We start from the raw sequence: 26,216 nt of genomic DNA, 5'->3' as shown, positions 1-26,216 counted from the left end.
CTACATTTCCTCTATCCAATCCACTGTTGATGGGCGTCTAGATTGCTTTCATGTCTTTGCTACTGTGAACAGTGCTGCAATGAACATACAAGTACATGTGTCTTTTGGTAGAATAATTTATTTTCTTTTGGTTATTATATATACCCAGCAATGAGATTATTGGGTCAAATGGTAGCTCTTTTCAAGTTCCTTGAGAAATCACCAAACAGCTTTCCACAATGTCTGAATTAATTTACATTCCCACCAACAGTGTGTGTTTTCTTCTCTCCACAGGCTTGTCTGCATCTGTTGTTTTCTTTTGTTTGGTTTTTTTGTTTTTTTTTTTTGCTTTCCAGTAATAACCATTCTGACTGGTGTGAGATGGTATCACACTGTGGTTTTCATCTGCATTGCTCTGATGACAGTGATGTTGAGCATTTTTCATCTTTGCTGGTTGCTTGTATGTCTTCTTTTGAGAAGTGTCTGTTCATGTCTTTTGCCCACTTTTTAATGGGGTTGTTTGTTTTTGGCTTGTTGAATTGTTTTACTTTCCTTATAGATTCTGGAAACTAGACCATTGTCAGATGCAGTTTATGAATAAAATTTTCTTCTATTCTGTAGGTTATCTGTTTATGCTGTTGATGGTTTCTTTTGCTCCGCAGAAGCTTAGTTTAATTAGGTCCTGCTTGTCAATTTTTGTTTTTTTGTTGCAATTGCTTTTGAGGACTTAGTCATAAATTCTTTGCTGAGGCCAGTGTCCAGAATGGTGTTTCCTGAGCTTTCCTCTAGGATTCTTATAGTTTGAGGTCTTATATTTATCTTTAATCCATCTTAAGTTAATTTTTATATATGGTGAAAGGTGGGGGTCCAGTTTCATTCTTCTGTATATGGCTAACCAGCTATTCCTGCACCATGTATTGACTAGAGAGTCCTTTCCCCATTGCTTATTTTTGGTGACTTTGTTAAAGATCAGATGGTTATAGGTGTGCAGTTTTATTTCTGGTTTCTCTATTCTGTTTCACTGGTCTATGTGTCTGTTTTCATACCAGTATCACACTGTTTTGGTTACTGTAGCCTTATATAAATATAACAGCACAATGTGAAGTCAGATAATATAATGCCTCTGCCTTTGTTCTTTTTGCTTAGAATTATTTGGGCAATTCAGACTCTCTTTTGGTTCCAAATGAATTTTAGAATACTTTTTTATTTTTCAAATTGTTATTAATTTTTAGTATAAAATAACGACTGCTTCAACAACTCGTGTGTCCTCTTTGTGTAGGAACCATGGTAATTTTATCTGTATCATTCCAATTTTAGTCTATGTGTTGCCAAAGCAGCACTAGAATATTTTTTTCTAATACTGTGGAAAATAATATTGGTAGTTTGATGGGAATAGTATGGAATCTGTAGACTGCTTTGGCAGTATGGTTATTTTAACAAAAGGAACATGGCATTGGCGGAGGAGAAAAGAGAATGTGTCAGGTCTCGGATTTATTGAACTTAAGTTGCACATGGGATTCTTCTGGAGGAATTGTATAGTGGGCAGTTTGCAAATACAGCATTGGCATCGGGGAGAATCAAAACTTGCATTGTTGGTTTTTCTTAATGCTTAACTCAAATAATTACCTTGAATGTTTGTGCTTACTTAAGTCACTCTTCTATAGGTTGACATTTAATTTGACTTTTGAGTAGCCTTTCATGTACTTAACCTTTTTCGGCCTGAGCTTTTGAACTCATTTGCAGAATCAGGTAATTTTAAAAAGCGTTTTATTTAGAAATAATTTTAAACTGACAGATTGTCAAGAATTCTATAGAGAACTCTCCTATTCCCTTTATGCAAATTCACCAATTTTTATCCATTTGTCACATTTTGCCACACTTGAGCTCTTGTGCATACAGGCACTCCCTCCTCACCCCTCTGTCTGCACACACACATTAGTTTTTTTATGAGTCATTTAAAAGTACTTTGCAGATATCGTGACCCTTTACTCCTCAGTGTATATTTATTCAGTGTATATTTTTAAAGAACAAGATAATAATAAAATTCAGAAAACTAAATATTGATGTACTACCTTAATCTCTAATCTTATGCCAAATTTACCAATTGTCCTAGTAATATCATTTAAAGCAATTTTTGGTACGTTATCTAGTCCAATAACACACTGATGTTCCTTAGAGGTTCTAGGGAACAAATGTGTTATTTTGAAAACATTTAGGCCAGGCATGGTGGCTCACACCTGTAATCTCAGCACTTTGGGATGCCAGGGCAGGCGGATCACCAGGTCAAGAGATCGAGACCATCCTGCCTAACATGGTGAAACCCCATCTCTACTAAAAATACAAAAATTAGCTGGGCATGGTGGCACACGTGCCTGTAGTCCCAGCTACTTGGGAGGCTGAAGCAGGAGAATCACTTGAACCCAAAAGGTGGAGGTTACAGTGAGCAGAGATCGCACCACTGCACTCAAGACTGGCAACAGAGTGAGACTCTGTCTCAAAAAAAAAGAAAAGAAAAGAAAAAGAACATTTAGTTGTTACAAATTAGTTATAATGTGGACTTTAAATAGTTTATTCAAGAACAAACCACCCTATTCCTCTTAAGCAGATCAGCCCAGTCTTGAAAGGACCAGATTTATGAAGACAAATTTCCCTACCCGATCTCTGAAGTGTCAAGTTGCTATTTCTAACACATACACAAAAAAAATTTAGAGGAAAATATTTGGAAATGTTTCTATTTGTTGTGTGCCTAGGAGGTGACAAGACACAAAATTGTTCCCTGCTTCTCTGTCAAAATCCTGGCATGTAGACCCTCTGTTTTCTCAATTAATTATAGAATTTTGACTGCTGAATGGGCAATCTTTAACCTAGGCTGACCATTTGGAATTTAAAATTAGCAGAGTAATTATATTTACTGGGCCACTGATTCAAGGAAAATTGAGCTCGGCTGATGAATTTGCGTGTCGTGAAATGGGTCATGACAGCAGATGGTCTTCCAAGAGGCAAAAAATAACTCTGATGTTGGTTGCTCTTTCTCCTTGACTTCTTTCACTGAACCCTGCTGCAATAATGTGAATGCTGAAAGCAGGTCCAGTGAATTTGGGATGTCTGGATGGATAATCAAGGAGAGTTGTTAGCTGTCAAGGAAGAATATTTTGATCTTAAAATAAATCGCCGTATATGGAGATCTGAATATAAAGCTAATGCTGTGTTCAGTTACCATCATCATTAACATTTATTAAGTGCTCCCTCTCACAGGTGCTATTCTCAATGCCTTACATGTATTGGCTTGTTTAATCTTCACCAAAACCAATAAGCAAGGATCGTTATCATCCGCATTTTATAAATGAGAACATTGAAAGTAAGAGAATAAATTGACCAAGTTCAAATAAATTGTTTTGGTTTTCGTTTCTTGTCATGTGAAATAATTGAAGCTGGAGGAGATTTTGTCTGTATTAAACTCAGGAAGGTCATGTTGAGATTGTCGTTTCTAAATACTGTTTCCCACTAAAAGAAGCCAGGGCATCTTGGAGAAATGGCTGATTTGACATCTGGAGCTAGAAATGTACAAGATAAGCATAAAACATCTTGTCATACCAAATGGCAGGAAAATGACTTTTTTTTAAGACTCAAGAGCTCTTATTGGGCAAAGAGGAACAAATTTGGGTATTAATAAAAAGGACCATTAAAATGGATGCCAACAAATAGAAAATATTTGTTGAAACACATAGACTATATTTAAATGCATTTGTTTATAATAATACATATCTGGTATTTTTTAGAGGCTCTAGGGAATCAATTCACTATTTTGAAAACTGATCAATAGGGAGAAAGAATCAAGCAGGATTTTTTCTTTTCTATATGAACCGTATCTCAGTGTAACCAAATATTTAACAAGGACAAGTTTCTTTTTACATAAGTAATCTACCCAACAAATGAAGAAGGAATAATTAAAATATCACTATTTGAATTACTAGGAATTAATGTTTCTCAGCAATGATCAACAATGGCTGGTAACATTTAAAAAGTGGCATTTTATGACTCTTGATGGAAGTATTGCCCACTACCTATATAATAGTCTTGCTTTAAAAAAATCTGTTTAAGCACCTGTATGTAACAGGAAATACAGAGGACAGAGAAACATGTTAAGTGACACTATGGGGATGAAATCAGAAAAATCCAGACTATGAGAAACTCAGGAAAAGGGTCTATTTCTTCTATACAACAATAGTGACAATAGTGAAAGACAAATGTAAGGAGGAAGAATGTTTATATTAAAAGAGACTTAAGGACTGGGCATGATGGCTTATACCTGTAATTCTACCACGTTGGGAGGCTGAGATGAGAGGATCTCTTGAGCCCAGGAGTTCAAGACCAGCCTGGGCAACAACAGCAGAGTTTAAGACTCTTAAAACTTATAATTAGCCAACAGCAATATATAGGGCTTTTTGGATTCTATTTCAAATGCACTTTAAAACAGAAAACAGCAAAACAAATTAGAGCCAGAACATTTATAGATAATCAGAAAAATAGAAACATTGATATTAACAAATTATAATTACAATTTGGGAGAGAGGATGATGATGTAATTATATTTAAAACAGAGTCTTTAGAGATACATACTAAAATACTTCAAATGAAATTATATGATGTCTAGGAGTTGCTTCAAAATAATTAGGAGAAGACAGGTACAGTGGCCCAAGCTCAAAATTTTGCCTACTCAGGAGGCTGAGGCAAGGAAGATTGCTTGAGCCTGGGAGTTTAAGTCCAGCCTGGGTAACTTAGTGAAACCCTGCCTCTAAAAAATAAAATTAAAAATAACTGGGAGTCATTGGGGAAATGCATAGGGCTATAAAAAAAAACTAATGACAGTTATTGAGCTGAATAATAAGTATGTGGAGTTCATTCTTTCATTCTCTCCGCCTTCACATATATTTGAAAGATTGCATATAAAAACTGTTTTTGATGTGGTTCATACATACAGAAATGCAAATTTTTTGTGGCTATATGACATAATGCAATGTTTCTTAAAATACATTCTTTGGAACATAGTTCCAAATAATAAATTAGTTCCCATTAAGAGATTTGCTTCATACAACAGTTTTTGAGATTAGATTAGAAAATGCTGAATTAGGGAGCAAGATGGCTGAACAGAGATTCTACCAATTGTCTCCTCACAAGAACACCAAATTTAATAACTATCTATACAAAAAACACCTTCATAAGAACCAAAAATCAAATGAGCACTCCCAGTATCTGGTTTTAACTTCCTATCACTGAAAGAGCCACGGAAGAGGGTAGGAAAGACAGTCTTGAATTGCTAATGATCTCTCTCCCTCATACTCTACTAGTAGTTGTATAGATCATAGACAGAACCTATGTGCTTGGGAGAGGGAGAGCACAGCCGTTGTGAGACTTTGCATTGAACTCAGTGCTGCCCTGTCACAGTGGAAAGCAAAACCGTGCTGAACTGAGTTGATGCCAACACACAGAGGGAGCATTTAGACCAGCCCTAGCCAGAAAAAAAGTCAGAATCGCCCATCCCAGCAGGTGATAATTGAGTTCTAGCAAGCCAACAGCTTTAGCAACCGCAGGCTAAAGCGCTCTGGGGCTCTAAATAAACTTGAAAGGTAGCCTAGGCCACGACTCCTAGGCAAGTTCCAGTGCTGTGCTTGGCTCAGAGCCAGTAGACTTGTGGGGCATGTGGACACTCCCCTGGGGTGTTTAAGGGAGTATCTGTGCCACCCCTCCCTCAAATCCAGGCAGCACAGCTTTTGGTTCCAAAAGAGACCCTTTGCTTCCATCTGAGAAGAGGAGAGGGAAGACTCAAGGGGACTTCATCTTGCATCTTGGACACCAGCTCAGCCACAATAGGATAGGACACTGGGCAGATCGTGAGGCCCCCATTTCAGGCTCTAGTTCCTACATGACATTTCTAGACATACCCTGAGCCAGACGGGAACCCACTACCTTGAAAGGAAGGACTCAGGACTGGCAGGATCACCTGTTGACCTGGGTCCTGAATAACTAGTAGTGATACCCAGGCAGTAGGCCATGGGCCTTGGGTGATGTTCTGTGACATGCTGGCTTCGGGGGAATCCCAGAGCATTCCCAAATGTGCTGGCTATGATGAAAGACCTTCTCCGTTTGAGAACAGCAGAGGGAAAAGTAAAGGGGGCTTTGTCTTGCGCTGTAGGTACTAGGTCAGCCACAGGGAAATAGGGCAACAAGTGGGCTCTTGGGGTTCCTGATTCCAGGCCTTGGACCTTAGATGGTGTGTCTAGACTTGTGCTGGGCTGGGGTTGATCTCAGGCCTGACAGCATTCACCTCAAGCTGACTCGAGCGTTTGGGCATTAACTGAATATCGGTGGTAGCCTGGCAGTACTTCCCATGGGCCTGTGGTCTGTGATGGTGTTGGCCATGGGGGGAGATTTCTCTGCCTGTGGAAAGGAGAGTGAAGAATGAGAAGGACTGCATTTCATGATTTGAGTGCCATCTCAACCACAGTAGAATGGAATACCAGGTAGATTGCTAAGGTTTTTGACTTCAGTCTCTGGCTCCTGGATAATATCTCTATACCTGCCCAGGGTCTGGGGGAACTCACCAACCTGAAAGTAAGAACACAAGCCTGGCTGGCTTTGCCACCTACTGATTGTAGAGCCCGAAGGCCTTAAGGAAACACAGGTGATAGATAGATGGTATTGGTTACAGCGGGACTGGGTGAGACCCAGTGCCATGATGGCTTCAGGTCTGACCCAGTGCAGTCCCACTGGCAGTGGCCACAGGGGTGCTTGTTTTATTTAAAAAAGAAAACCCAATAATCTGTTAGCTACAAGAAACAGACTTCACCTATAAAGACACACGTGAACTAAAAATAAAGGGCTGGAAAACGATATTCCATGCCAATGGAACCCAAAAAAGGACAGGAGTAGCTATACTTATATTAGGCAAAATAGATTTCAAAACAAAAACTATAGAAAGAGACACATAAAGTCATTACATAATTATAAAAAGGTCAATTTAGCAAGAGGATATAACAATTGTAAATATATATGCACCTATCACTGGAGATATATAAAGCAGATATATAAAACAAATATAACTAGAGATAAAAGGAAAGATAGACTCCAATGCAGTAACAGCTGGAGACTTTAACACTCCACGTTCAGAACTGGACAGATGTTCCAGACAGAAAATTTACAAAGAAGCATCAGACTTCATCTGTACTATAGACCAAAGAGACCTAAGAGATATTCACAGAACATTTCATCCAACAGCTATAGAATACAAATTCTTTTCCTCAGCACATCAACCATTTTCAAGGATAGATCATATGTTAGATCACAAGACAAGTCTTATAACATTAAGAAATTGAAATAATATCAAGCATCTTCTCTGACCACAATGGAAAAAAAACTAGAAATCAATAACAAGAGGAATTTTGAAAACTATACAAACACATGGAAATTAATATATTCCTGAATTATCAGTGGGTCAATGAAGAAATCAAACATTTTCTCGATACTAATAATAACAGAAACGTATCATACCAAAACTTATGGAATATAGCAAAAGCAGTGCTAAGAGGAATTTTAGACATACAAACACCTACATCAAAAAACGAAGAAAACTTTCAAATAAACAACCTAATAATGCATCTTAGGGAGCCAGAAAAGCAAGAACAAATCACAATCAAAATTAGTAGAAGAAAAGAAATGATAAAGATCAGAGCAGAAATAAATAAAAGTGAAACAACAAAAAAAAAAGATCAATGAAACAAAAAGTTGGTTTCTTGAAAAGATAAAATTGACAAACCTCTAGCCAAACTAAGAGAAAAAAGAGAGAAGACCCAAGTAAATACAATCAGAGAAGAAAAAGAAGACCTTACAAACAATACCGCATAAATATAAAGGATCGTTGGTGGCTAGTAAGAGCAAGTATGTGCTGATAAATGGGAAAACCTAGAAGAAACTGATAATTTTCTAGACACATACATCCTTCCTAGATGAAACCATGAAGTTCAAAACCTGAACTAATCAATAACAAGTAATAAGATCAAAGCCGTAATAAAGTCTCCTCATCATGCTAGTATATACAATGGAGTGTAAGAAAAAAAAAGTCTCCTCTCAAACAAAAGCCTGGAACCCTGTGGCTTCACTGCTGAATTCTATCAAACATTTAAAGAAAAATTCATACCAATCCTACTCAAAGTATTCCAAAAAACAGAGGAGGAGGGAATACTTCAAACTCATTCTACAAGGTCACTATTTCCCTGGTAACAGAACCAGACAAAGGTATATCAAAAAAAAGAAAAAGAAAAAGAAAACTACAGGCTAATATCACTGATGAATATTGATGTACAAATCCTCAACAAAATACTAGCAAACTGAACTTACCAACACATTAAAAAGATCTTTCATCAAGATCAAGAGAGAATTATTCCAGGGATGCAAGGATGGTTCAATATATGCAAATCAATCAATGTGATGAAGAGTATCAACAGAACAAAGGAGAAAACCCACATGATCATTTTAATTGATGCTGAAAAATCATTTGACAAAATTCAACATCCCTTTGTAATAAAAAGCCTCAAAGAACTGAGTATAGAAGGACTATACCTCAGACAGGTGCAGTGGTTCACACCTGTAATCCCAGCACTTTGGAAGGCTGAGGTGGGTGGATCACCTGAGGCCAGGAGTTTGAGATCAGCCTGACCAACATATAGAAACCCTGTCTCTACTGAAAATACAAAATTAGCCGGGCGTGGTGGTGCATGCCTGTAATCCCAGCTATTCGGGAAGCTGAGGCAGGAGAATCACTTGAACCCAGGAGGCAAAGGTTGTGGTGAGCCAAGATTGCGCCAATGCACTCCAGCCTGGGCAAACAAGTGAAACTTCATCTCAAAAAGAAAAAAAAGGAATATACCTCAACAAATAAAAGTTAGATATAGCAGATCCACAGCTTGTATCACACTGAATGGGGAAAAACCGAAAGCCTTTTCTCTAAGATCTGGAAGATGACAAGAATGCCCATTTTCACGACTGTTATTCAACATGGTACTGGAAGTCCTAGCCAGAGTAATCACCTAAAAGAAAAGAAATAAAGGGCATCCAAATTGGAATGGAAAAAGTCAAATTAGCCTGGTCTTCAGATGATGTGAACTTATAGTTGGGCAAACCTAAAGATTCTACTAAAATACACTTAGAACCGATAAACAAATTCAGTAAAGTAGCATGATACAAAATCAAGACACAAAACTTAGTAACATTTCCATATGCCAACAGTGAACAATCTGAAAAAGACATCAAGAAAGTAATCCAATTTACAACATCTACAAAGAAAATAAAATACCTAGAAACAAACTTAACCAAAGAAGTGAGAGATCTCTACAATAAAAACTATAAAACACTAATGAAAGAAATTGAAGAGGAAGTAAAAAAAATGGAAATATATCCCATGTTCATTGATTGGGAGAATCAATATTGTTAAAATGTTCATACTACTCAAAGCATTCTGTTGGTTCAGTATAATTCCTATCAAAATACCAAAGATACTCTTCATAGAAATAGAAAAAACAATCTTAAAATTTATATGGAATCACAAAAGACCCAGAATATCCACCACTATCCTAAGCAAAAGGAAATACATCCTTCAAGGAAGAAATAAAATCTCTCTATAATCAACAGAATTCCATCATTAATGCTATAAAAGAGTCAAATAACACAAAGTATTTTTGTTTTACTCCCTTGAAGAAATCATCAGTATCAAATTTTCTTTTGTTGTGTTGAACAAATACTCCTTCTTTTTATACACGTATTTTAAATATCTCTTTTGAAATGTAATAGCAGTAAAATCTGAGGTACATTAATCCCTGTCACTATCCTCATTTCTTCCTGTATGTAAATATTTGGTAAAAGCCAAAACTGTATTTAAAAATTTCAAGTTCATAAAGTGTTTCTTCCTCATACTTACTTCAATATATGTTTTGCAACTTTTTTCCCCAAAACAGTATTTCTCCTTTCATTGAATTTGTTCTTTGGTTCCTATTGCTATTATGAAAGTGTTCTTATTTTCTATGACATTTTTAAATTAGATACTGCTGGAGTAGAGTAACCTTATTCAATTTGTATGTCAATTTTATATTCAACAAAATTATGTAGATATATATACATATATATGTATCTATGTTTATGTATATGTATGTATACACACACACACACACACACACACACACATATATATATACAAGTTTCCTTGCAAAACAATGTTGAACCTGCCAACATTGCTGGAAGAAATGCAAAGTTGTATGGCCACTTTGGAAAACAGTCTGGAAGTTTCTCAATATAGTAAACATAGAGTTACCATGTGAACAAGGAAGTCCACTGGTAGATATATGCCTGATAAAAACAAATGTCCACACAAGAGCTTGTACAAGAATGTTCATAGCAGCATTACTCAAAATAGGTGAAAGAGTGGAAAATAGCACAAGTGCTCAACTGATGAACAGATAAATAAAATGGGGTATATCCATACAATTAGTCAGCAATTAAAAAGGAATGACATATTGATACAGGTCACAATATCGTTAAATCTTGAAAACACTAGATTATGTGAAAAAAAAATCACAAGCAATGACATATTCTATTATTTCATTTACATAAAATGTCCAGAATAGGTAAATTCATAGAAACAGAAGGGACTGTGGGGGTGAGAGTTGGGAACTCGGAATGACTGCTAACCAGTATTGGGTTTTTTTTCTAGACATGATGAAATGTTTTACATTGATTGTGATGGATGTACAACTCTAAATATGCTAAAAACAGTTCAATTGTATGTTTTAATGGGTGAATTATATGTAATGGGAATGATATCTCAAGCAATTTTGATTTTGTTTGTTTGTTTTAATTTCAACTTTTATTTTAGATACAGGGGCTACATGTAGGTTTGTTACATTATGCTGCACCCAAGTAGTAATTATTGTACCCAATGGATGGTTTTTTTCAATCTACTCTCTCCTCCCTTCTTACCCACTCTAGTAGTCTGCAGTGTCTATTGTTCCCATGTTTATGTCCATATGTGAATAGAGCAATTTTTGAAAGTTTCTTCTGAAAATTCTAGAGATAACTCCCCTTTACAGGAAATATGGGGAGAGAGAGGGACATGTTAAATGATACTGGGAAGTAAACAGGCAAACCTGTTACATAAAATATTCTACAGAACAATTTACTCAGTTTCCACAGGGTAGAAAAACATTTATAAATTTCTAATTTATAAATTAGAATAAAATGAGGAAGATGGAGATTTAAGAGGCTTATCAAGTATGATGTGTGGAGCTTGTTTGAAGCCTGATTAGACCAAAACAACTATGAAGAATTGCTGTGAGATTTTTGGGCAACTGCAATCAAGGACTCAGGATTGGTTGATGCAAAAAAAGTTAATACCAATTTCGTGGGAAGTGATCATACTGGGTTTTTTTTTTTTTTAAAGAAAATGTGCACGTTTTTAGAGAGATATATTGAAGAGCACGAGTGTTGAAACATCTGGGATTTGTTTTGAAAATACTTAGCAAATAAAGATAGAGGAGAAATATATGAAGCAAAAGAGTAAAAACAGTCTTAATGTGGAGTCTGGGTGGTGGGCATTGTATTCTCTCTTTTTGTATATATTTGTGAGGGAAAAAAAGGTGAGGAGAAAGACATTATCTGCATAGGTTTGCTATTTTATGTATGGGAACATTTTTTAAACTTCAGTTTTATAATATTTTTAGTTCCATTTGGTATATTTACTTCATAAGAGTTATTTGAGTACTTAAGGTGGTTTTGCTTGTCATGTCTAACAGTCAAAGTACTTATGAAGGAAAAAACAGTAACATATTTTTCAATGTTGGCCTATTAGGGTGATGTACTCTATGTAAGGTGTTTTAAGTTTGTAAAAGAAAACAAACATTATTCAAATTTCCCTTAAAAAGTGATTTTTATACTGTTGAACTGAATAGGGTAATATTTTTCTAATGTTCTTCTTATCTAGTATATTGAGGTTATATTGGTTCCTTAAACTTTCCCTTTTTTCCTTTCTCTAGATTTTAAAGTCTAAAGTGATTTTATAAGATAGGCATGATTTGTTCCCTAAACATTTGAAAAGTTCCCCTGCAAAAAAATGTATGGCCCTGTCTGCCAGGTGTGGTGGCTCATATCTGTAATCCTGGCACTTTGGGAGGCCAAGGCAGGCGGATCACCTGAGGTCAGGAGATCGAAACCAGCCTGGCCAACATGGTGAAACCCCGTCTGTATTAAAAATACAAAAATTATTTGTATTTTTAGTAGAGACGGGGTTTCACCATGTTGGCCAGGCTGGTTTCGATCTCCTGATCTCGTGATCCACCCGCCTCGCGTGCCTGTAATCCCAGCTACTCAGGAGGCTGAGACAGGAGAATTGCCTGAACCCAGGAGGCGGAGGTTGCGGTGAGCCGAGATCGCGCCGTTGCACTCCAGCCTGGGTAACAGGAGTGAAACTCTGTCTCAAAAAAAATACAAAAATTAGCCGGGTGTGGTGGCACATGCCTGTAATCCTAGCTACTCAGGAGGCTGAAGCAGGAGAGTGGCTGGAACCTAGGAGGCAGAGGCTGCAGTGAGCCAAGTTTGTGGCAGAGCAAGACTCTGTCTAAAAAAATAAATAAATAAATAAATGCCTGGCCTTGTTGACTTTTAATAAGGGGTTTTGACTACTGATTCAATTTCTTTAAAGATGTATTAGTTATTTACTGCTGTATTACAAATAACCCCAAAGCCTAATAACTTTAAAACAACATGTATTAACTCATAGTTTTGTGAGTCAGGAATCTGGATGCCTCTTGCTCTGAGTTGCTCAAAAGGCTACAGTCAACCTGACAGCTGGGGCTGCAATCATCTCAAGACACACCTGGAGATGATCAGCCCCCAAGCTCACTTATGTGGCTGCCAGCAGCCCTAAGGTCCTCACTAGCTGTTGGCTAGAGACATTAGTTCCTCACTGATATGGTTTAGATGTTTGTCGCCTCCAAATCTCATGTTGAAATGTGACCTCCTATGTTGGAGGTGGGACCTAATGAAAGGTATTGGATGATAGGGGTGGATCCCTCATGAATGGCTGAGCCTCATCCCCTTGGTGACGAGGGAGTTCTTGCTCAGTCAACTTGAGATCTGGTTGTTTAAAAGAGTCTGGAACCTCTCTCCTGCTCTGTCTCTTGCTGTGGCTATTGCCATGTGCCATCATGGCACCTCATCACCTTCCACCGTGATTGTAAGCTTTCTGAGGCCCTCACCAGAAGCTGTACAAATATTGATACCATACTTCCTATACAGCCCGAAGAACTATGAGCCAATTAAAACACTTTAAAAAATAAATAAGCAACCCAGCCCAAGGTATTTCTTTATAGCAGTGCACGAACAGACTAAATATACTTGCCTTTTGAGCCTCTCCAGAGGACAGCTCACAGCATGGCAGCTGGCTTCTCTCAGATGAGCCAGCAAGAGAGCAAGGCAGGATGTAGCAGACAGGAGCCACAGCATCTTTGTAACCTAATCTCAGAAGTGATATTTCATCACTTTTGCTCTACTCTATTCATTAGAAGCAAGTCACTAAATCCAAACCAGTCTCAAGGGGAGGGGATTACATAAGAGTGGAAGCACTGGCTGGGCACAGTGGCTCATGGGAGACCAAGGCAGGTGGATCACCTGAGATCAGGAGTTCAAGACCAGCCTAGGCAACATGGTGAAATCCTGACTCTACTAAAAATACAAAAATCAGCTGGGCGTGGTGGCATGTGCCTCTAGTCCCGACTACTCAGGAGACTGAGGCAGGAGAATAGCTTGAGCCTTGGAGGTAGAAATTGCAGTGAGCCAAGATTGAGCCATTGCACTCCAGCCTGCAACAGGGCGAGACTCTGTCTCCAAAAAAAATAGTGTAAGTACCAGAAGGTAGGGATTACTGGGGACCATCTCAGAGACTCTGTACCACGAAAAGTGGTTTTAGATTTTACGTGTCTTTTCCAATCAATTTTGATGAGTTACGTTTTCCTATGTAATTAACCATTTTATTTGTATTCAAACGTACTTCTATCAAGTTCTTCATAGTTTTATCACTCAGAATGTAGCTTTGTACTTGTTTGGGTATACAAAGGCCATAAGAACAATGACAACTATTTTAAGCATGAGCAGTCCAGGGACTAATCTGGAATAATACTTCATGGTTTCAGGACCCATGTCCCCATTCTCAATTCATGGCTTTCCTCTCCCATGGTTTCAGATGGTTTATTCAGTTCTCACCACCATGTCCGTACTCCAGCCAGCAGAAAGAAGGGAACACACACTTTAATTTATTTATTTTCTACCTGCTGGTAGAAAACATAACTTCCCCTCATGCTATTGAGGACTAAACTCTGATTTTTTTTTTTTTATCTTGCCGAAATGGGGAGTCATGCCCTACACATCATAAATTCTCATCAGATGGGTTTTATTTAACCCTATATATTATGATTTACTTTCCAACCTGACTCTGGCATAACATTACGAGACAAGGGAGAAAATCAAAATATTTTACCCCAAAACATGTATTTTTGCCGTATTTTGAAATGGCCCTGCAAAGCTGTTCTTGCAGAGGAAAATGCATCTGTAAACCATCTCTAGTAACAGAGCTACATCTTTTCTTCCAGACCCTCCCCATCCTAAAGAGATAAAATAAGATCTGAATAGAAAACATTGGGAGACATTTGTCACCTATGATCCCTAAGGGCAGCCACTTCAAAAGAACTTTGTTCTCCACAACCTTTATCTTAACCTGAACATTCCCTTTCTATCAATCCCAGGTCTTCTACAAACTCAACCAACTGTTAATCAGAAAATGTTTAAATTCACCTGTAGCCTAGAAGCCTCTGCTGTGAGCTGTCTGGCCTTTCTGGACCAAACCAATGTATTTCTTAAGTGTATTTGATTGATGTCTCATGCCTCTGTAAAACCTACCAAACCAGTAAACCAAGCTGCGCCCCAACCACCTTGGACACATGTTCTCAGGACCTCCAAAGGGCTGTGTCACAGGCCATGGTCACTCACAGGTGGCTCAGAAATAAATCTCTTCAAATATTTTAGAGTTTGACTCTCTTCGTCAATGCTACCTTCATTATTTCCTTTCATCTACTGGCTTTATATTTATTACCATTTTTCTAATTTCTTGAGTTAAATCTTGTTTATTTTCAGTCTTTCACAGTTTTTAACTAATAAAATTACACATACAACTTAAATTGTACCCTCAGTTATTAATATACCGTAATTTCCTTATTGTTTCAAAATTCCCCATATTTTTAAACTTTGAGTGATACTTTTGAATTAGTATTTTTTATTTCTAGGATTTTAATTGGTTCTTTTTCATATCTTCCAGGTTTATTTATATTTGTCTGGCTTTTAAAAATTATAATTTCTTATTCTACCTCATAGATAAAATTTCTTTATCTCTCTGAGCACGATAAGCATAACTTTGAGATCTTTATCAGAAGGTTTGTCACAAGTATCTAGAATCAATGTTTTTCTGATTGTTAATTTTGAAAGGTGTTTTGTATTTCAGTGTTGGTTTTTAAAATAGGTTTTGGAATTTAAGTTTGTAGGCTAATCTAGCCTGGGACATTTTTCCCATATCATTCTTTCTATGCTGACTCCTCCCTGGATAAGAGGTTTGGAATTGCCTCCATGCCTCTTCATTACAGAGTCTGAATGGACCACTCCTGCCTTTTGATTATATTGGTGATATAACAAATAGAGGCGGCAGCTTGCCTCAGTCTCTGATTAAAAGGCAGTGATAATGTTCCTCCGTTTCCCCAGAGATGCATTTTATACGTGTTCTGTCAGGCAGCATTTTTCAATACAGACTTTTTTTAAATTAGAGAGCCCCAGACTGATTGCAAGCAATGAGCCTGTCTCAAGCCTCTCCGTTGGTTTGAGTCCCTTTAGTTCGATTTACTCTCTGGAAGCTGAATCTTTTTGCCTTCCTGTTTGCACTCCTGCAGTCAGTGACCTCTCACTTGACTTCCTGCTTATTGTTTTGTGTTTCTGTCATGCCATCGGTCAATGGAGATCTGATTCCCCATGGAAATGTTTGGAACAAAAAGTTTGCTCACTATGCCTGGCAGACATTTTTGTGTTTACTAAAATCTGTTTTCTCTATTGCCAGGACACAATACAAGACTACATTTCCCACCTCCTCTGCAATTAGGTATGGACATATAGTTTGCATTTAGTTACGGCCAAAGAATGTGAGCAGAAGTGACACATGAAATTTCTAGGCCTATCCCAAAAAACCTCCCATGTCATGTTGCATATACTATCTTTTGTCCCCTGGTCTTTAACCAGAAGTGAAGGAGTCAGAGATATTAAGGGATGGAGGAGCCACAAAACAGCAAGAGCCTGGGTCCATGAATGACTGCATGAAAGGCAGCCCTCTGGACACATGGTTAAATGTACTTGAGTGAGAAATAAATGTTTATTGTATTAGGTTGGTACAAAAGTAACTGTGGTTTTGTGCATTACTTTCAATGGCAACATTTTGGCAAAACTTTCAATATTATTCCACTTAGATTTCAGAGCTTGTCTGATACAGCTAGCATTACCCTTAACTAATGCACAATGCCTAATTTTGTTTTTATATTTGTATATTTCCAAAATTCTGTTTTCCTATTTTATATATATAGCTCTATGTGTTGGAGAAGAAGAGATATCTCAAGGAGTGAATCTGCAAAGCAATCTTGGCCAGATTCCTGATCATACATTTTGAGTAATCTCTATATAACATTTTCTGTTCCTGATTAAGACAAGTATCAATCATACAGAAGTGTGAAATGGTGTTGTCATTGAAATGTTCATAGCAATGTTTTGGTGAATTTCATCTCTACCACTGCAGCAACACAGTCCCCTTGGAGCAAGACATAACTGTTAGTAGCTCTTGATTCACCTGCTGTTATTTTAGGAAGCATCAGGTAACCTACTCCTCAACACAAATCCATTAACTTCTAACTGCTTGACTAAAGACAAGTTTTTGCCAAACCTCTTTAATGCATGCCCCTGCTATGCCAGTGGCTAGTGCTGTGGTAGCCCCCAAGGTGTAGTTTGTCTAAATAGAGTAGGTACTCCCAATGAATATTTAACCAAGCCATTCTATAGCAGAAGAAAGAGTTCCCCTTGTCTGATGAGGACTATTAAAAGGGCCTGAGACATCCTGACCATTCCCAGGGTCATTTCTCCCTTGTGATTTGAACATTTGCCTGTTCTTCCTCTGATGCACCGTGGCATCTCAAGAGCATACTAAATATGTCATCCGAGATCTCTGTTTAGAGATGACAGCAGAAGTAAAGGCCTCTGCCTGTCAAGTTTGATTCTGCCACTGAGCATCTCCTGCTGGGTCTTTTGAATTCAGACTCTTTCCTCCCAGGCACCCTCTCACATGTTTACTTCTAATTGTTACTGACATCACCGCATTGCTTCCTAACAGCAATTTTGCTGATCATCTTACTCTGAGGTCCTCCCTTCCTTGGGTACTGCTAGGATTAAAACAGGATAAACTCCCCTGAGGTGCTATCACAGAGGTTTCTCATAATCTCTGCATTTCTCAATGAGCATATTTATTTTTACTTTCTGTACTTCTATTTCCTTTGAGTTCCCCACTGCCTTCCTTTCTCAATTTTTTGCAGTTCTTCATTTCTTTATGTTCATTAAAAAAAAAAAAAAAAAAAAGACTTTCAAAATCCTCCTTAAAGCTCATATCTCTAGGATATACTGATAGATCGCAGTTTTCTGTTTTTGTTTTGAGACAGTCTCACTCTGTCACCCAGGCTGGAGGACAGTGGTGCCATCTTGATTCACTACAGCCTCTGCCTCTTGGTCTCAAGCCATCCTCCCACCTCAGCCTTCCAAGTAGCTGGGACTGCAGGTGCATGCCACCACACCCGGCTAATTTTTGCATGTTTTATAAAGACGAGGTTTTGCCATGTTGCCCAAGCTGGTCTTGAACTCCTGGGCTCAAGCGATCCACTTTCCTCAGCCTCGCAAAGTGCTGGGATTGGAAGCGCAAGCCACTGAGCCAGGCCAGATCAGTTTTTGCTTCAGGGCTCAATAATCAGGGTCGGATGGCTTTAGGGAATCTGTGCTGTCGTGTTTGCATACACTTTTCCGGAAGAAATTTCATACATTGTTAGATTCCCAAAGTCAATTGGTACCAACTAAATTTAAAAATCAAACCAGGTGTGTATGTGTTTGCTGTTTGTTTTTCTGCAGCATCCTGAAAGTGCAGGGTGGAAAGAAGGCTTCTAGGACCAGTTGTTCTAGTTTAGATCATGCCTCGTCTTTGGCAAGGGTTTCTGCCAACCATAACAGTAAAAAAAATACTTGATATTTAAACCAAAAGCCTTGAACTTGTAAATTTGATAGCAAGGAAAAACAAATCAAGAGCAAGGTTGAAGACTTAAGACTGAAATATAATTCCTGTTCTGTTTCAATTGCAATAAGAAACTCCTTAATTTTGAATTAAATGGTGGGTGTAGAGGAAGGAACAAGTACAATGGGGTAGGGAAGGCTTATCTTTGGAAAGCTCAGTGCAAGCTAGTTAAAAATCCTAATGGATAGCGGGGGGTGGGGAACTGGGGAGAGACAGCATGGGGAGAAATGCCAGATATAGCTGATAGGGAGGAAGGCAGCAAATCACACCACCATGTGTGTACCTATGCAACCATCTTGCATGTTCTTCACATGTACCCCAAAACCTAAAATGCAATAAAAAAAATCCTAATTTCAAATTTAAAATATTATTGCACAATCATTTTATTACATACATTGTATAGTTAAAAATATAAATGTTCACTAATAAAGGAAAGTGAGGGAAGTTAACGAAGAGATTATACTTCAAAGCAATGATATTAATCAGTCCTAAGCCCTCAATATATTAATACAAAAGAATTAATTCCTTTTGAGGAATGTTCATTAAAGGAACATTTTTTAAGTCCCAAGAGCCTCCTGCCACTAACTTTCTCAGAGGTCACCCCTCTTTACTCCCCAAAGGTTAATACAACTTTTCATGTACTCCTGTGTTCATTTCCCATTTCCACGGCTTCTTGGGGGTCTAGCTTCACCAAATGTTCTCACAGCTCTGTATTGTGGCTTCTTCCCCCGGGGCATTTATTACTGACCCCCTCAAGATATCACTGAAAAGTGTGTGATGATTTTTGGTGGCCTAGGAGCTGCATGGAGCTTGCATCCTTCTGCATGACACACAGGCAGCTATAGGCCAAGCCTACTCAGAGCCCAGAGGTTTCCTTGGGATTCACTTCTGTGCTTGACTCTCTGTAGCAGCCTCATTGTGAGCCCAGCTGGCTGCTCTGACACACTGTCTGTACTTCGTGAGCTCTGCCTTATGGAGCCATCCCCAGCAAATCTGCCACGGGAGCCCCTGTGGCAATAGGGACGCAGGACCTCGTGTATAGAGTACCAAGAAGGAAGCACCCCTACCTCCAACAATCCCTAATGTGGGGCAAGATTATTTTTCTCCTCTTTTCATTCTTTCTTTCTACCATTTGGCATCAGCTGAGCAGTAACCTCACCGAACGTCTGGAAATCCTTAAAAAAGAGGAGAGGCACTAGGCCAGTGAATCCATGAATTGGATAATCGGCCCCTGAATAATTAGGACCAGACAGTACAATAAACAACACCCCCCTTCCTGAGAGCCAACAGCAGGCCCAGCCATAAACTCTCCCTGCTGGAGATGCAAGAGGAGACTTCCTTCTGCCTGCAACGCCCTCAGTCCCGCCCTGCATTCAAGACCACAAACAGTTCCCCTTCAGCTCAGACTTATCTTTCCTCACGTGGAGTGAATTTTCTGGACTTGAATACAAATACGACATGCTGGCCTGGAATTTGCATGAGCCCACTTCACGTCTCTACGTTTGCTCCAGTGAACAAATTTTATATGTGCTGGCAAAGGCAGGCAGTGGCACTCGGAGACAGGGGCATTTGAAACCACATTTTTTGGCTCATTAAAGCCATTCTGCCGATGTTGCTCCTCATGTCATTCAACCTATTTTCAAGCCGTTTTCTCAATGGTGCACTTCAGGGAGGCTGGGCATGGATTTTGCTAGGAACTGGATCGTGTCCACAAGTCTCGTCAGGGCCAGTTTATTCTCGGGCTCTGGCAACCTTTGAATAGTTCTTCTACCTTTAGGGGGCTCCCACACAAAGCCTGCTCTGCACAGTTTGCCCACAAACCAAGATGTTTATTTCCTCTTGTTTCTGAAGTCATGGGTGCTTTGACGTTGCTCCCGCAGCTGTTTCCACCTGACAGCAAATAGCCATCGCAAATATGTACAAACTCAGAAGTCAGGTTGGATGTCTTCCCCATCTAGGCTGGTCAAAGAAGGGCTAGAGGCACAGAGTGTTTGAAAGCACCAAGAAAACATGCCCGACTCAGAGCTTTCCTCATTAATTAGGGTACTTACAGAATTTGCTCACTCCAAGTCTGAAAAGAAAACAGCTTACTTCATTGGTAGACTGAAAAACTGGTGACTTTCTCTCCATTTCTGTCTCTCTCTGCAGTGGGCAGTGTGGAGGGTGGAGGGAGCTGGATGGCCTGTCCAGGTCATAGCTTCGTGATTCCCCAGTTTCCTTGTTCAGAGGCCGTGAAAGATATTCACCCTGGCAAAAAAGATTCTACGTCCAAAGCTCTGCTCCTTCTCATCCTTTCCTGGCATCCTAACACTCCATCTGGAAACAGAGCTGTGACCTACTCAAGCACACTCCTGATTCATCCCCAGTGCCTAAGAGCTGTATTGCTCTGTGGAAATACACATGGGGTAGCATGTTACTCTCGATGCTCATTGGGGCTGAATATTAAGCATCAAATGCCTGGTTAAAGAAGCTGGAGTACCTAATTCAGTACTTCTGCCCTTCAGTCAGGGCAGATAACAGAATTTCAGTTCCTTAGACAGCTGAGAGAAAAATCTGGGCCTTCCCCAGGGCAATTATGCAAGAATAAAATAAAAAGGAATCCGTATCGGAAAGGAAGAAGTTAAACTGTCTTTACTTTCAAATGACATAATCTTGGATATTAAAAAAGCTTAAAGGGGGTGAGGTGAGGTGACTCACTATACTGTAATCCCAGCTTGGGTGGATCACCTGAGCCCAGGAGTTCAAGACCAGCCTGGACAACATAACAAGACCCCCATCTCATTTAAAAAAGAAAAAAATAACAGGAAAAAATAAAACCTAAGGAATTCATTTAAAATCTGCTCAAATGAATACATTTTTAAGCAAGGTTTTAGGATAAAAGATCAATACACAGGCCAGGCGCAGTGGTTTATGCCTGTAATCCCAGCACTTTGGGAGGCTGAGGCGGGCAGATCACGAGGTCAGGAGTTCGAGACCATCCTGGTCAACATAGTGAAACCCTGTCTCTACTAAAAATACAAAAATTAGCTGGAGTCATGCACCTGTAATGCACCTGTAATCCCAGCTACTCGGGAGGCTGAGGCAGGAGAATTGCTTGAACCTGGGAGGCGGAGGTTGCAGTGAGCTGAGATTGTGCCACTGCACTCCAGCCTGGGTGACAGAAAACAGTGTTTTCTCTGCAGTAGCAATGAGCAAACCAAAAATAAAACTAAGAAAATAATTTCATTTATAATAACATTAAAAAGAATAAAATACTTAGAAATAAATTTAATGAAAAAGTATAAAAACCTATGTTCTGAAAACTACGAAACACCGTTGAAAGAAATTAAGACCTAAAAAAAGGACCAACATCCCATGTTCATGAATCAAAAGACTTAATGTTGGGCTGGGCGCGGTGGCTCACACCTGTAATCCCAGCACTTTGGGAGGCCAAGGAGGGTGGATCACCTTGGATCAGAAGTTCAAGACCAGCCTGGCCAACATGGTGAAACCTTGTCTCTACTAAAAATACAAAAAGTTAGCTGGTTGTGGTGGCAGGCGCCTGTAATCCCAGCTACTCAAAAGGCTGAGGCAGGAGCATGGCTTGAACCCAGGAGGCAGAGGTTGCAGTGAGCCAAGATCATGCCACTGCACTCCAGCCTGGGTGACAGAGCAAGACTCCATCTCAATTAAAAAGGAAAAAAAAGACTTAATGTTGTTAAAATGGCAATACCCCCCCTCAAGCTAATCAATAGATTCATTGCAATTATCAAAATTCCAGCTGATTTCTTTGCAGAAATTGGCAAGTTAATTGTAAAATTATATGAAAATTCAAGAAACCCAGGAAAAAATCTTGAACAGAGAACAAAATTGGAGGAGTCACACTTCCCCTAACTTCAACATGTGTACAAAGCCATAGTAATCAAGACAGTGTGGCACTGGCATAGGGTAAACACGTAGATCAATGGAGTAGAATTGAAAGTCAAGAAATAAACTTTCACATTTATAGTTAATTGACTTTCAACAAGAGTGCCAAGACCATTTAGTGGAGAAAGAATAGTCTTGTCAATGATTGATTCTGGGACAACTGGATATACACATGTTAAAAAAAAAAAAAGAAGTTGGACCCCTATCTCACACTGTATACAAATTCAGAATAGAGAAAAGATGGAAACCTTTTAATTCTAAGAGTTAAACCTATAGAACTCTTAGAAGAAAACATGGGTGTAAATTTTCATGACCTGGAATTTGACAGTGGTTCCTTGGATATGACACCAAAAGCATGAGCAATTTAAGAAAAAACAGATAAGCTGTGCACAAGTCAGCTAAAAATCTTTTGTCCTTCCAAAGACACCATCAAGAAAATGAAGAGACAAGCCTACAATGAATGAGAGAAAAAATGTGCAAATAGCATAACTGATAAAGAACTTGTGTCTTGAATATATAATGAACTATTACCACTCAATACCAAAAAACCAAATAACTAAGAAAAAATGGGCAAAGATCTGAATAGATGTTCCTCTAAGGAGGGTAAATGCATATCCAATAACTGCATGAAAACATGCTCCACATCATTAGTCATCAGGGAATACAAATCAAAACCACAATTAAATAGCATCTCACACCCATTAGAATGGATAAAATTTTTACAAACCAGAAAATAAGAAGTATTCACAAGGAAGTGGAAAAATCAGAACTCTCATACACTGCTTGTTGGAATATATAATGGTGCAACTCCATGGAATACTATATAGCCATAAAAGGAATGAGGTCATGTCCTTTGCAGCAACATGAATGTAGTTGAAGTGAATGTTTCTCACTTATAAGTGAGAAACATTGGGGCAACAGGGGCATAAAGATGGGAACAGTAGGCACTGGGCATCCAAAATGGTGAATAGGGATGGGAGGCAAGAGTTGAAAACTACCTGTTGGGTACTATGTTTAGTATTTGGGTGATGGATTCTGTAGAAACCCAAATTAGCATCATGCAATATATACATGTAACAGATCTGCACATGTCCTCCCTGAATCTAAAATAAAAACAATTTTTTTAAATAAAAAAGTGATGCAGCTGCCTTGGAAAGCAGTCTGGCAGTTACACAAAAGGTTAAACACAAAGTTATTATATGAGCCAGCAAATCTACTCTTAGTTATATACCGAAAAGAAATGGAAATATGGCTGGGCGCTGTGGCTCACGCCTGTAATCCCAGCACTTTGGGAGGCCGAGGTGGGTGGATCACGAGGTCAAGAGACTGAGATCATCCTAGTCAACATGGTGAAACCCCATCTGTACTAAAAATACAAAAAATTAGCCGGGCACGGTGGTGCATGCCTGTAATCCCAGCTACTTAGGAGGCTGAGGCAGGAGAATTGCCTGAACCCAGGAGGTGGAGGTTGCGGTGAGCCGAGATCGTGCCATTGCACTCCAGCCTGGGTAACAAGAGCGAAACTCCGCCTCAAAAAAAAAAAAAAAAGAAATGGAAATATATGTTCACACATAAACTTGTCCACCATTGTTCACAGAATATTGTTCATAATAGCTAAAAGGTAGGAACAGCCCGAATGTCCATCAATGGACAAATGAATAAACACAGGATGGGATTTCCATATAATGGCATACTTTTTGGAAGTAAAAAGAAATGAAGTACTGACGCATATTATGGTATGGATGAACTTCGAAAAGAGTATGCTAAGTGAAGGAAACCAGTTGCTAAAGACACCATGTTGTATTATTCCATTTATAAGAAATGTCCAAAGAAGGCAAATCTGTAGAAACAGAGAGTAGATCATCGGTTGCCTAAGGTTGAAGGGAATGGGGTGGGGGGCGCCTTGAGGAGTGATGGCTAAGAAGTAAGGAGCCTTGAAGGTTTCTTTTTTGGGTTAGAACAGTGTCTTAAAATTGGTTGTGATGATGGCTGCACAACTCCGTGAATATATAAAAGCCATTGACTTGTACATTCTAAATTGGTGAATTGTATGGTATGTGAATATGTCTCCATAAAGCTGTTGGGAGACAAAAATAAACAAATAAAATCCAGAGACATTGTCCTGTGAGTAAAATACTAACAGAGTCACTAGGCTGGGCTCTGGATTTGTCTATTCAATGCTTTTGTGGTGTTTTTCTTTATCTTCCAGCTCTGGAAGAGGTCTGTAGGTCTAGCTACTGAGGAGCTGGTGGAAGGATCACTTGAGCCTGGGAAGTCAAGGCTGGAGTGAGCTGTGATCACACAACAGCACTCCAGCCTGGGTGACAGAGTGAGACCCTGTCTCGGGGCGGGGGGGGGGGGGGGGGGGGGGGGGGGCGGGGGAAGTGCTTGTTTCAACAGCACAGATACTAACCTCAGAATGATACAGAGAAGATTAGCATGGCCCCTGGCCAAGGATGACACAAAAATGCTACAACAAATAAAAAGCCTGAGCGAAGTGACTTGATCAGGATGCCACAGTTCACAGTGGTAGAACCAGAACTGGAAACCAGGGCTTTGCCTCCCAGGCAGCCGCCCCTTCCATGAGTTCCATGTGCCATGTGCATGCTATGTTTTTACTGGGGTCAATGGCAACTGTCTTATTTGGATATTCTTATTTTCCTCTATGCCCTGAAAAACCTGGTTTGTAGACAGAGAAGGCTCACTTTTTGCTTCTAAAAGCTTAAGTTGACATTTTGTGTTATTTGGTTTTGTTCTCCTGGCCCAGCCTAACAAGCATTCACATAGTAGACAACATATGCTTGCTGGACCTTACTTCCTGTCTGGTGACCCAGCTCCCTAGAGATTTGAATCTCAAATAAATGTTGCTGTCAGGAGGCTGAGCTCCCAGCTGTGCAAATTGGTCACAGATGTAATTGCATTTGCCCTCTGCCCTGGAAGGAAACATGCCTGTGGTTGGGGGTTTAGATGTCTCAGAATGAAAGACATTACTCCTGACTCTGGGTAATAGCCGTGACGCTCAAAATAAGCTGCCACAGAGTCATGCCATAATGTTGCCAGATGTACCGGACTGTAACCCAGAATCCGGACCTGGGCATCCAGTTACCACACTGTGGCCGTGTCCTTGGCTAATCAGACATAGTCAAAGACCTGGTTTTTCCACTGGCTCCTCAATACTTTGAAACATAACGGCATCCCCTCTTCACCCCTCCCTAATGCCCACAGGATCCCTGCAAAGAGCCCCAAGTTCCCTGAGTGGCAGACAATGGCAGCCCCAGGACATCTATACTGCAATTGCCAGAATCTAATTAAAACAAACATTGTAACAAGTTGCTGAGCCCCGCCCAGTGCCTCAGGGGCCTAACACAGGATTGATTTAACCAAAGATTTCAGTAATGCCCAATAAGGAAATTCAACCTCAGAGACCTCAGCAGGAGGCAAGGAGGCTACCTTAGACCATTTCAAGCCTGGACAGGGCAAGGCTATCTAGGACGGAGAGTCAGGGCAAGTCTGTGCTTCACCAGCATGCAAAGCAAAAGAAACATTGTCTGACAATCCTGAAGATATGGCAAACAATCTCACATTATGACAACATCCCCAGCTAGCTTTGTAGAACTCACTTTATAGAATCTGGACAACTAACTAAGCCTTTTTTTCAGGAGCTGCTGGGTGGTAAACCTTCAGGGGAACAAAGATTGGTTGAACAAATTTTAGAAGAAAGTTCATGGAACATGCCTATTTCTGAAGGTTTTGCTTTCTTTAGAGAACTGGCCAAGAAGTGTGTGCTTTAAGCACTGGAAGAGAATTGGACTTTCTTGTGCCACCAACCATGATGGGTCAAGACGAAGAGGGCAGGCCCTGGGGTCAGGCTGCGTGGCTT

General features: G+C 39.4%; 1 protein-coding gene and 2 non-coding genes across 3 annotated transcripts in view; 2 read left to right on the top strand and 1 right to left on the bottom strand.

The window, feature by feature from the left end:
• GMPR (guanosine monophosphate reductase) overlaps positions 1 to 26,216 on the top strand; it is a 147,289-nt gene that overhangs the window by 13,779 nt on the left and 107,294 nt on the right. The window lies entirely within an intron of this gene.
• On the bottom strand, positions 1,214 to 1,319 carry LOC118153310 (U6 spliceosomal RNA). The gene has a single exon (XR_004742562.2). It is a non-coding gene; the product is annotated as a U6 spliceosomal RNA (small nuclear RNA).
• Positions 24,721 to 24,828, top strand: LOC118153297 (U6 spliceosomal RNA). The gene has a single exon (XR_004742552.1). It is a non-coding gene; the product is annotated as a U6 spliceosomal RNA (small nuclear RNA).

This window comes from Callithrix jacchus, chromosome 4 (genome assembly GCF_049354715.1).
Source record: "Callithrix jacchus isolate 240 chromosome 4, calJac240_pri, whole genome shotgun sequence".
In the NCBI taxonomy this organism is placed as follows: Eukaryota; Metazoa; Chordata; class Mammalia; order Primates; family Cebidae; genus Callithrix; species Callithrix jacchus.
Note: the sequence above shows the minus strand (reverse complement) of the source record. Positions and strands in the feature narration are given on the sequence as shown.